The sequence below is a fragment of the Lampetra planeri genome, chromosome 81, assembly GCF_965212315.1.
Source record: "Lampetra planeri chromosome 81, kcLamPlan1.2.h2, whole genome shotgun sequence".
In the NCBI taxonomy this organism is placed as follows: Eukaryota; Metazoa; Chordata; class Hyperoartia; order Petromyzontiformes; family Petromyzontidae; genus Lampetra; species Lampetra planeri.
Genome location: NC_136185.1, coordinates 135,572 through 147,966, shown reverse-complemented (window position 1 = coordinate 147,966; position 12,395 = coordinate 135,572). Strand labels below are relative to the sequence as shown.

General features: G+C 44.6%; 1 long non-coding RNA gene across 1 annotated transcript; it reads left to right on the top strand.

Annotated features, from left to right (window-relative positions):
- Positions 1-2,322: 2,322 nt before the first annotated feature.
- On the top strand, positions 2,323-8,097 carry LOC144738267 (uncharacterized). Its single transcript, XR_013589208.1, has 3 exons — positions 2,323-2,633; positions 2,892-2,961; positions 4,601-8,097. It is a non-coding gene; the product is annotated as an uncharacterized LOC144738267 (long non-coding RNA).
- Positions 8,098-12,395: the final 4,298 nt, after the last annotated feature.

Genomic DNA, 12,395 nt, shown 5'->3' with positions numbered 1-12,395 from the left:
TTACGCTGGGTGAGTGTACTGACAGTCTATAATGTAGACTGTAGCCTGGTTATTAAGCTGGGTGAGTGTACTGGCAGTCTATAATGTAGACTGTAGCCTGGTTATTAAGCTGGGTGAGTGTACTGGCAGTCTATAATGTAGACTGTAGCCTGGTTATTAAGCTGGGTGAGTGTACTGGCAGTCTATAATGTAGACTGTAGCCTGGTTATTAAGCTGGGTGAGTGTACTGGCAGTCTATAATGTAGACTGTAGCCTGGTTATTAAGCTGGGTGAGTGTACTGGCAGTCTATAATGTAGACTGTAGCCTGGTTATTAAGCTGGGTGAGTGTACTGGCAGTCTATAATGTAGACTGTAGCCTGGTTATTAAGCTGGGTGAGTGTACTGGCAGTCTATAATGTAGACTGTAGCCTGGTTATTAAGCTGGGTGAGTGTACTGGAAGTCTATAATGTAGACTGTAGCCTGGTTATTAAGCTGGGTGAGTGCACTGGCAGTCTATAATGTAGACTGTAGCCTGGTTATTAAGCTGGGTGAGTGCACTGGCAGTCTATAATGTAGACTGTAGCCTGGTTATTAAGCTGGGTGAGTGTACTGGCAGTCTATAATGTAGACTGTAGCCTGGTTATTAAGCTGGGTGAGTGTACTGGAAGTCTATAATGTAGACTGTAGCCTGGTTATTAAGCTGGGTGAGTGTACTGGCAGTCTATAATGTAGACTGTAGCCTGGTTATTAAGCTGGGTGAGTGTACTGGCAGTCTATAATGTAGACTGTAGCCTGGTTATTAAGCTGGGTGAGTGTACTGGCAGTCTATAATGTAGACTGTAGCCTGGTTATTAAGCTGGGTGAGTGTACTGGAAGTCTATAATGTAGACTGTAGCCTGGTTATTAAGCTGGGTGAGTGTACTGGCAGTCTATAATGTAGACTGTAGCCTGGTTATTAAGCTGGGTGAGTGTACTGGCAGTCTATAATGTAGACTGTAGCCTGGTTATTAAGCTGGGTGAGTGTACTGGCAGTCTATAATGTAGACTGTAGCCTGGTTATTAAGCTGGGTGAGTGTACTGGCAGTCTATAATGTAGACTGTAGCCTGGTTATTAAGCTGGGTGAGTGTACTGGCAGTCTATAATGTAGACTGTAGCCTGGTTATTAAGCTGGGTGAGTGTACTGGCAGTCTATAATGTAGACTGTAGCCTGGTTATTAAGCTGGGTGAGTGTACTGGCAGTCTATAATGTAGACTGTAGCCTGGTTATTAAGCTGGGTGAGTGTACTGGCAGTCTATAATGTAGACTGTAGCCTGGTTATTAAGCTGGGTGAGTGTACTGGCAGTCTATAATGTAGACTGTAGCCTGGTTATTAAGCTGGGTGAGTGTACTGGCAGTCTATAATGTAGACTGTAGCCTGGTTATTAAGCTGGGTGAGTGTACTGGCAGTCTATAATGTAGACTGTAGCCTGGTTATTAAGCTGGGTGAGTGTACTGGCAGTCTATAATGTAGACTGTAGCCTGGTTATTAAGCTGGGTGAGTGTACTGGCAGTCTATAATGTAGACTGTAGCCTGGTTATTAAGCTGGGTGAGTGTACTGGCAGTCTATAATGTAGACTATAATTTGCTTCATCAAGTGAGGCGTGATTTATTATAATTTTATTATTTTATTTATATTTGTACTTTTATTAATTTTAATTTCATTTTTACCTACGTGGTGACTTTACCGAAAAAACCTAAGAGTACGTTAGTTGGTGTGTTGACCGACTCTCTGTGTTGCATTACATGAAGTGTCTCTCTCTCTCTGTGCAGTCACCAAACCTCCAAGTCTCTCATTGACACAAGGCCGTCATTATAACATGTTATAATAAGTATAATATTATGTTATAATATATAATAATTATAATGTTATAATAAGTATAATATGTTATAATTATAATGTTATAATATTGTATAATAAGTATCATAATCAAATATGCCCCCCCAATATGTTTCTGTAAAAATATTTGTAAATAAAAATTGCGATGCTCTGTTAATAAAGACAACAATTTGCTAAACCTTGGCCACGAAATCTGGACTTGTCTTCATATCACAATGCATAGATTCCTGTTTATAGGATTGCGTTGTACTTTATGAATCCCTAATCTCTGCCATTACACACTATGAAACAAGAAAGGTAAAAAAGAAAAAACAGAGCAATGTATTACAATACCCTATTAGACATTATTGTATCAAATAAAACAAAGTCCATCCCATGTTTTAGTGAACTTTTAAAAATATTTTAGGGAGGAAATGGCAGGAAAATAGTTTTCAAATTTACATATTTTTCTGGGGGGGGGGGACCCCAGACCCGTGGAAGATTTGGTCCCCCCCAATGTTGACTCCATGGCTACGGCCTTGCATTGACGTGCTAGTTTCTCTACCCCCTTCTCTACCCCCCCCCCTCTCTCTATTTAAGGCCTCAACACAGAGGCGTTGTTTCTCTGTGTGCCTATGTGTGTCTCTCTCTGTGTCATCTCTCTCTGTGTGTCTATATGTGTGTCTCTCTCTGTGTGTTTTTGTGTCATCTCTCTCTCTGCTTATGTGTCTGTCTATGTGTCTCCGTGTCTCTCTCTCAAATTGAGCAATCTTTGGAAGAACATTATCAACCAGGTAGGGTGTTGACTGTTATGTTAGCTGACTCTAAGTTTAATAGGTTTTTTTTCTCTTTCATTTGTACCTGATGATGATTGCTTGTGTTGCAGTTGAAACGTCGTATGCTATTACATAATGTATTTATTTATTCTACGTGACTTTACCGAAAGAACCAAAGAGTATCTTGCTTAAGTTTTAATTTCCCTTCACCTGGCTCGCTACTTTGTAACTTTGTTTTGTTTTAAATATTCACAGTTTCTTTTCATTTTTTACCAGGCCACGCCCGCTTGAGCTGCTGTACCGCTCTTGTTTTCAGAAGCGACCTGCCCACAACAACAACAACAAGGTGAGGCTTGTCAACAGCGTAGTGGTGTTCACTCTAGACACGTGGTGGTGTTCACTCTAGACGCGTGGCGGTGTTCACTCTAGACGTGTGGCGGTGTTCACTCTAGACGTGTGGCGGTGTTCACTCTAGACGTGTGGCGGTGTTCACTCTAGACGCGTGGCGGTGTTCACTCTGGACGCGTGGCGGTGTTCACTCTCTACATGTGGAGGGGAAACCCGAGGATCGGGAAGGAAATCCACGCGACCACAGGGAGAGAGAGAGACACGTAAACTACAAATATACAGCAGGCGTCAGGGTCGGGATCGAACCCACGACTTCCTGTATGCCAGGACAGGTAGTTAACATCTCACCACAGAGAGACACGCAGCCTCGGCTGTGGTGGTTGATCCTCAATGAATTACTTGGTGGAGTGAGGAAGCATTAATACTGAGCAGGTGAAGGTGGCCAGGCGTGGGTCTGGACACACCACCACCTGTGAACCATGCCAGTGTGTGACAGTGGTGGAGCCAGTGGGGGTGGGGTGGCACGTGCCCCCCCAACGATCCGATAGAAATCCCTAATTTCGATAGGATCATTGGGGTTTATTAGTAACTAGCTTCACTACCCGGCTTTGCCCGGGACTTGGATTCTTGTCTTGGATTAATTTAATATTCCCTCATAATTCAATGAAAAACCCTGAAAAAATTGATGCTTGCAAGAAGGAAGCCGAAACACTTCAATTTACCTAAATCGGATGTTTTCACTCAAGGAAATTCAACCTGAACCCACTGCTACGTCAGGTCGATTTTTGCCACTCGGGAAGGGAATGACGTGGCGTTCGCTTAGACATTCCAGACAGCATAAGCTGTGAAAATTTCATGACGCCAGAGCTCAGCGTTGGAGAGTTTTGCTGCTGCACACAAACAAACAGGTGTAAGTTCTGCTTTATATTTAAGATGGCAGTTGTACCCGTTCTTCACACGGATTAGTATTGAAACTCCGAGAAGCCAATGACTTTATCGGCCAGGAGCGAAGCGCCACCTAAAATCTCCCGGCACGCTGTGAACAGCTGTAGAAGTACGGCGCGCGAAGAGCCATGTGGTAGGGGGGTAAGCATTGCAGAGCGCTTAGCTCAGGTGTGATGCGGGTTGATGCCACATACGTCATGGTCATTCCCCCCCCCCCCCCCCAAAATACAAAAGTCTATTTTTCTTTCCTGAAGGCATCAACACGTTCAGCGAGCGCGATGACGATCACACGCGTCGAATGAAAAGCAAGGGACAAGTCCTTTCTCACTAACAACTCCTTACTTAATAACAAATCCTGTAATTTTTCATTGCTGGAGGGGTTTCCCCCCCCTACCTGAAAATCCTGGCTCCACCTCTGAGTGTGTGACAGTGTCAAGTTTGTATTTGCAGTAACGTCTATTAACTCTATTGAGCACAGAGGTTATATCAAAACAGTAGTTTATTTTAGTTTTCCTCTCATTGTGTGCCATAACAGCCCGTGTGATGAATTTGGGACACTTTTTTTTTACTATATCATAAATATATGAATAACTATAGACGTGTAAGTCACGTGTGACTGTGTATATATGCATTCCTCTGTGCCTCGATACTGACGTGTAGATGGTGTGGGTATTCTTTGTTTCTGTCTGCAGCTGTCGCTGCCTCTGCAGAATTGGTCTCATGGAGCAAAGGCACTCGGCGCAGCTCGGTGCAAAAAGGCATCAATGCGACCAGTGTGCATACAGCACGGATCGTCCTGAACATTTGACACGGCACCAGAGAACTCACACAGGAGAGAAACCCTTCAAGTGCAGTGTGTGTGGGAGGGCGTTTGCACGTTCAGCTACTCTTGTAACACACGAGAATACACACGGGAGAGAAACCCTTCAAGTGCAGTGTGTGTGGGAAGGCGTTTGCACAGTCATCTGCTCTTGTAACACACAAGAGAACACACACGGGAGAGAAACCCTTCAAGTGCAGTGTGTGTGGGAGGGTGTTTGCATGTTCAGCTCATCTTGTAGCACACCAGAGAACACACACGGGAGAGAACCCTTCAAGTGCGGTGTGTGTGAGAAGGCGTTTACACTTTCACCAAATCTTCAACGACACCAGAGAACACACAAGCATCAGAAGATCCACCAGGAGTGGAGTGTGAAATCAGCTTGTGAAAGTCAAAGTGCTGCAATGAGCCCATCGCTCATCAAACAAGAACCGGAAGAAAATCCCAGCTTGGACACTTTTAAAGGTAACGAGGTGAAATATGAAGAGGTGAATGTGAAATGTGAAGACGTGATGGTGAAGAGCAAAGAAGTGAAGGTAAAATGTGAAGATGAAGATTTAACTCCCAAATGGGACCTTCGCATCGATGGAGGCAACGTGAAGCAGGAGGAGAATTCTGACTGTGAGGCAGAGCGAGGCGACTCCCAGCAGTTTGTGGAAGTGGAGGTGTGGGTGGACTTCCTCCGAGACAATACAAAGTCAAATGGAGACCCGGGAGATGCGTAAGCCTTTGACCAGTGGTTCTTTACCTGGGTTCGATCGAACCCCAGGGGTTCGGTGAGTCAGTCTCAGGGGTTTGGCGGAGGTTAAGACACACACCTGACTCATGATTGTGCACCAGTAAAACATGTACCTATGTTTTCAATTTGAAAAAATATTTTATTTTTCCAATTAAGAAGGGTTCTGTGAATGCGCATATGAAACTGGTGGGGTTCAGTACCTCCAACAAGGTTAAGAACCACTGCCTTAGACGATGCCGCTCCAATAGATGCACCTTTGTCACAGGCCTCTAATGACAAGAATGTGAAGTTGAACACTCAGTTCCTAGGTTCAACCTGCAGGGTAAGAGCGGCCAGTCTTTGTGGACCTGTGTGTTGGGTAGACCTCTAACCAGGAGCGAATGCCAATAAGCTCCCAAGCATTCAATCTTATCAATTGCATTTATATTGTGCTTGCTTAATTGCCTCGGCAATTCGGAGTTTTGTATCGTTTCTCGTCTCAAACACTCGAACAGCATCCCCAAGTAGCAGCTGCCCCTGTGTGGCACAAGGTGGTGGCCCTGCACCGGCCTGCATGTGGACAAGAGCCTGTCAGTAGGGGGCGATGGTTGATGTGGCATCTCAGTTGTGGAGTTTGTAGGTAATGTTTAGAATTTTTATCAATTTTGACCCAGACACCAGCATGCAATGGCCGACTCGTTTTGAATGGTGCATTAGTATGTTGTACATACACTGTTAAGCAGACGGTGCGTATTTTTTTAAATTAGCTTCTTGTTAATGCAATGTAACCTAATGCAGTATATTTCAGTGCAGTAATTCAATTTTGTTAATATGCCTGTCACTAATTTTGAATGAATACTTATCTGATTGTGTGCGTACATGTACCATTTTGTCTATAAGGGTCAAACATTGAATAAGTGATGTTAGGACACAGTGTGTGTTTTGCAAGTAACCTGTACAGATCACTCAGGTGAGGCGCATTGTTCTTGTGATACAGGTCAAAGGGTTTTTTTGTGTGTTCAGGAAGCATCTCCCTCTGGAGTAACTCATTGTCTTTGAAATAGGGAGCACACTCGGATCATTCATCAGTTACAAGGCAAACCACTCAAAAGTTACACGTAGAGGAGATACATTCTCTACAACACGAATTATAATTTTGTATTATGTGAGATACATTCTGACCAGCCCCCCCGCCCACGTGACCAGCCCCCCCGCCCACACGATGACGTCACCACGCAGGGAGGTGCCCCAATCAACCCGAGCGCGATGACGTCACCACGAATGGGGGCGCGCCCACGAACCCGAGCGCGATGACGTCACCACGAACGGGGGCGCCCGCCAACCGGAGCGCGATGACGTCACCACGCACGGGGGCGCCCGCCAACCCGAGCGCGATGACGTCACCACGCACGAGGGCGCCCACGAACCCGAGCGCGATGACGTCACCACGAAAGGGGGGGCCCACGAACCCGAGCGCGATGACGTCACCACGCCCGGGGGCGCGCCCACGACACCGAGCGCGATGACGTCACCACGCACGGGGGCGCGCCAACCAACGTGAGCGCGATGGCGTCACCACGCAGGGGGGAGCCAATCAACCTGAGCGCGATGACGTCACCATGCAACGGCGCTCCAACCACTTTTTTTTTAATCCGTGAAGAAATAAAGAATTGCAGCGCAAATCGGCTGCAGAGTTTAGGTTTGTTTTTTACCGGCGCTTGACGTGTTACGCGTGCCCTCTGGTGGACAAGTATTCAATGCGTGGTGACGTCTGCTATCTGGTGGACACTCATTGTTCTTGTGGTACAGGTCAAAGGGTATTTTTGTGTGTTCAGGAAGCATCTCCCTCTGGAGCAACTCATTGTCTTTGAAATAGGGAGCACACTCGGATCATTCATCTGTTACAAGGCAAACCACTTAAAGTTACACGTAGAGGAGATACATTCTCAACAACACGAATTAAAAATTTGTATTACGTGTTGACGTAGATTTTGTCTAACTCGGACTAGAAATGCGCCTGGCTGATTAACGTCTGGATGTCCGTAACTATCGGTTGAAACAAGCCCGGCTGCTGTTGAGACGCTGTGCACCAATAAGGGTCCACATGTGGTTTGCACTGAATCAATGACGCGCTCCCAGAAGTCTGTGCTAGTTATAGTTTGTTTAAACATTCCTTTGTTTCGTGGAGAGATCGATAAATGAAACATGTCGTGTCTGCTGATCTGCTTCATAGCAAGGAGGTCATTTTAAGAGCACATTTGGAATGCATTTTTGGTACAGATATGTATTCGGTTACAAGGCAGAGCACATCTAGTAGATACATTCTCCACAACAACACTCATTAGAATGTTGCATGATGTCTTATATGTTGGCGAACTAGGACAAGAAATGCTCCTTACTGATTAACGTCTGGATGTTGACAACCATGGATTGAAGCAAGCCTTGACCGCCTGCGGTGCCCCTCAACCATTTACGGCCTTGGGCCAGGAAAGTCACGAAGAAAATTGCACATGAATGACGCATCCACGCCAACTCCCAATGCTCCGTTTTGAAGTTTGAAAATGAAACAACTTTGAATTGTATTATGTTTTGAATTGTGTTTCTTCAATAAAAGCTTATATCATTTTACATCGGGAAGACTTAATTGAAAACGACATTTCGTGTGAATTTTCTCTCGTCGTTAAGTAGGTGGCCTTGCCGGGGATTCGGTTCGATGCGGACTTTCACCTGGTTGGGATCGCGGGATTGAGATGAGGCGACACAGAGCTGGCCGTGCGAGAAGACCGCCGTCTGCAGATCGATTCCAACGTGATCGAACGTCTGTCCCTGTGCCTCCGTCGTTCATGCAGGGGGCGCGTAGGGTTATAGCGCCCCCTGCATGAAAACGACGGAAAGTGCAGCATTCATCACAGATTAATTCTAGATTTGAAGCTTTCGTGACTGCAAGGATTCATATTCTTAGTTCTTTCTGTAAAGTCACGTAGGTAAAAAATGAAATCAAAATGAATAATTTTAAGAAAGAACTAAGAATACAGATAGATCAAGTTGTGCGCTTATATAAAAGAGCATCGCCAGTGGGTTTTCAAAGTACCTTCGTCTTACAGAAATCATTTTCGCGTGAGCCCACCGCATTAAAACAATGCTCAGCTGTAGCTCACGTGACTTCTGCCGCGACAATGTCTGGATGTTTTCGCCTGAGGACGACCGCTCGTGTTGCGATCCAAACGTCGTGATTTATTTATTATTATTTTACTTGTTCTACCTACGTGACTTTACTGAAAGAACCAAAGAGTATGAAAGACGTCTTGTCTGCTGATGTTGTTCATGTCCGTGTACATCGATATCCCACATTGCTTACACTACACACCACACACAATGAAATAAATTGAAACTAGAACGACTTCCGGGGATGGACAAAGATCGAGGAATCTCTTTCAATGGAGCGAGTTCAGTGAGTTCGATTCAACATCTCTCTGTCCGTCTGTGTCTCTGTTCGCCTCTATGTGTCTCTCTCTCTGCCTGTCTCTGACTATGTCGTCTCTGTGTTCCTCTTGTCTGTGTCTATCCGCCTGTTTTGTCTGTGTGTGTCTGTCTATCAGCGTCTGTCCAACCGCAGTCAACGACTGTCAGTAGCAGCAGGCGCCCGTTCAACTCCCACGGCTACACGCCACTCAAACTTGCTCCCAACACACAAAGACAAAGATCCCCCGTACAGCCTTAACAGACTGCAGGGGCAAGTGCTGTTAGCGAGCACCTATTAAGGGTGGGACGGCACACGAGGGGGTGGGTGGCCAGCACCACGCCCGGCCGCCTTTGTCTCCCCAGTGGCGATGTTGACACACTGCACCGGGTACTCGTTCGAGGCTGAGTCGACGTAGGGGAGGCTCAGGACCGGTTCAGAAAGTCGTCACTGGCGGTGTTGGCCACGAGCGGGAATGGAACTCGGCTGGTCGGTGCGGAGCGCAGCGCTCACCACGACACTGCCGCTTCACTGTTGTCAACAAACTTGAACTCTGACCCCGCTCTCTGACGTCACCGCTCAGCGTGACCTCATCGACGTCAAACGTCAGGGGGAGGTGTGCTTCGCTAGTGACGTCATGTCACCAAGGTATTCGCCCACCTCCTGACGTCACTTCCGCTCGGCCGCAACCGATATCTTCCAATGCCAATCCTTTTTTTAGGTTTTTTCGGTAAAGTCACGTAGGTAAAACATCAAAATTAATGAAAATTAAAAAAAATCACGACGTTTCGGAGGCAACACAAGTCTCCGTCATCAGGTGGGACCGTCACAGCCGAATTAGCTGCATCAAGTGAGGCAATGATTCAAGAAGTAATCCCTTATAAGCAAGTTGATGGGGGGAGGAGAGGGGGGGGGCTCATCAGAATGTGGTAGCCAATGAAAAACAATGGACTACGGCTTGGACGAGGTTGCTGCTGTACACGCCAACACAATGGACAGAGAGGGGGGGAGGGGAGGTCTGATACACATGATAGACAAAAGAACGAAAATGCCCATGTTTATACCAATGCTGGCTGAACAATGAAGAGAGCACTGCCAAAAAATAACTGGGGATGTTAACACTCGGTAAAGTAAAGTAAAATAGTGCCTGTCAGATAAGATGGTCCAAAAAAGTGTAATTAAGTCTTTTTTTTGCGTGGTTGATAACATCTTTCCAATGATTACTAAGTTTGTACCCATCATCACGGTTGAAATTATGTCTGTGTTTGTATATTTGTATGGCTTCGTGTACAAACCTTTGATGGTAGCCGGGAGGTTTGCAGAGAACCTTGGTCTCGGAAAAGACAATTTCATGAGAGCCCACCGAGTTGTAGCAATGATCGGCAACGGCAGAAGAATCAGTTCTGCCGTGTTTCAGAACTGATTCTTCTGCCGTTGCCGATCATTGCTACAACTCGGTACAGCACATCAGGACCTTCACAGAACCACACTTTACTCACTTGCTGCACAAGGACATAATTAAAAGAGTGATCCATTCCTGTGCCACAGGTGGTTGTTGTTGTGTACCAAAGTTGAGCCTCGCTCTCTCTCGTAGGGATGTCAATTGAGTAGCAGCGAGCATGGAAGCGATGTCCACGTTGGAACTTTACAACGCGGGGCCTTGCCTCCTGCCCTCGCCTGATCGCGTTCGCTTCAATTCTCTCGCTTAGTTGTTGTATATGTTGGGTTATGAAATTTTGATAAAAATAATAAAAAATAATAATTTTCCGAAAAAAGCGCAAATCGCAATAATTATATTTCGATTTAAAGCTTTCGTGACTGCAGGGATTCATCTTCTTGGTTCTTTCGGTAAAGTCACGTAGAAGGGAAGTAATAAAATAATAAAAATAAATCATAATAAAACAATAAAACAATTCTCACGACGTTTCGGCCACAACGCAAGCAGCCGTCCTCAGGCGAAGAATGAAGCACCTACAAGCTTGGAGCGTATATTTAAGCTGGGTTAGAGGGGGGGGGGAGGTGGGAAGAAGAGCGCCTAAACAAAATAATTTGCATATCAAGAGGAATTCAGCATATGGAAAATGCGTAGGAGGTGGGCGGGGGGGGGGGGGTTCCAAATCAATACTATGCCCGTGCATTATGCAGGATTAGCAGCATCAAAGGAGGGGGGGTATCATTAACAAAGGAAAGGAATGTTAATAGTATGTAGCTGCAGTTACTAAACAACCAAGTAAAAAACTAAAGTAAAAACTGCATAACAAACTAAAGTATAAACTACATAGCATCATCAGTATACTTACTATACTCTACAATAAGCTGAGTTACTAACAGTAAGTAATACATAAAACATTCTACGTTGTAAAAAATTATATAATATGCTTCCATCTAAACTTTATTCTCTTACATCACACGCGTCTATACCGTACTATATACTGCCATAGGCAAATCCAACATTAAATTACATACTGTATTGCTATAAACCAGCCTGGTTATTAAGCTGGGTGAGTGTACTGGCAGTCTATAATGCAGACTGTAGCCTGGTTATTAAGCTGGGTGAGTGTACTGGCAGTCTATAATGTAGACTGTAGCCTGGTTATTAAGCTTTACTTTCATTAATTTTAATTTCATTTTTTACCTACGTGGTGACTTTACCGAAAAAACCTAAGAGTACGTTAGTTGGTGTGTTGACCGACTCTCTGTGTTGCATTACATTAAGTGTCTCTCTCTCTCTCTGTGCAGTCTCCAAACCTCCAAGTCTCTCATTGACACAAGGCCGTCATTATAACATGTTATAATAAGTATAATATTATGTTATAATATATAATAATTATAATGTTATAATAAGTATAATATGTCATAATTATAATGTTATAATATGTTATAATACGTATAATAATCAAATATGCCCCCCAATATGTTTCTGTAAAATTATTTGTAAATAATAATTGTGATGCTCTGTTAATAAAGACAACAATTTGCTAAACCTTGGCCACGAAATCTGGACTTGTCTTCATATAACAATGCATAGATTCCTGTTTATAGGATTGCGTTGTACTTTATGAATCCCTAATCTCTGCCATTACATACTATGAAACAAGAAAGGTAAAAAAGAAACAGCAATGTATTACAATACCCTATTAGACATTATTGTATCAAATAAAACAAAGTCCATGCCATGTGCTAGTGAACTTTTAAAAATATTTTAGGGAGGAAATGGCAGGAAAATAGTTTTCAAATTTAGATATTTTTCTGGGGGGGGGGACCCCAGACCCGTGGAATATTTGGTCTCCCCCAATGTTGACTTCATGGCTACGGCCTTGCATTGACGTGCTAATTTCTCTACCCCCTTCTCTACCCACCCCCCCTCTCTCTATTTAAGGCCTCAACACAGAGGCGTTGTTTCTCTGTGTGCCTATGTGTGTCTCTCTCTGTGTCATCTCTCTCTGTGTGTCTATATCTGTGTCTCTCTCTGTGTGTCTTTGTGTCATC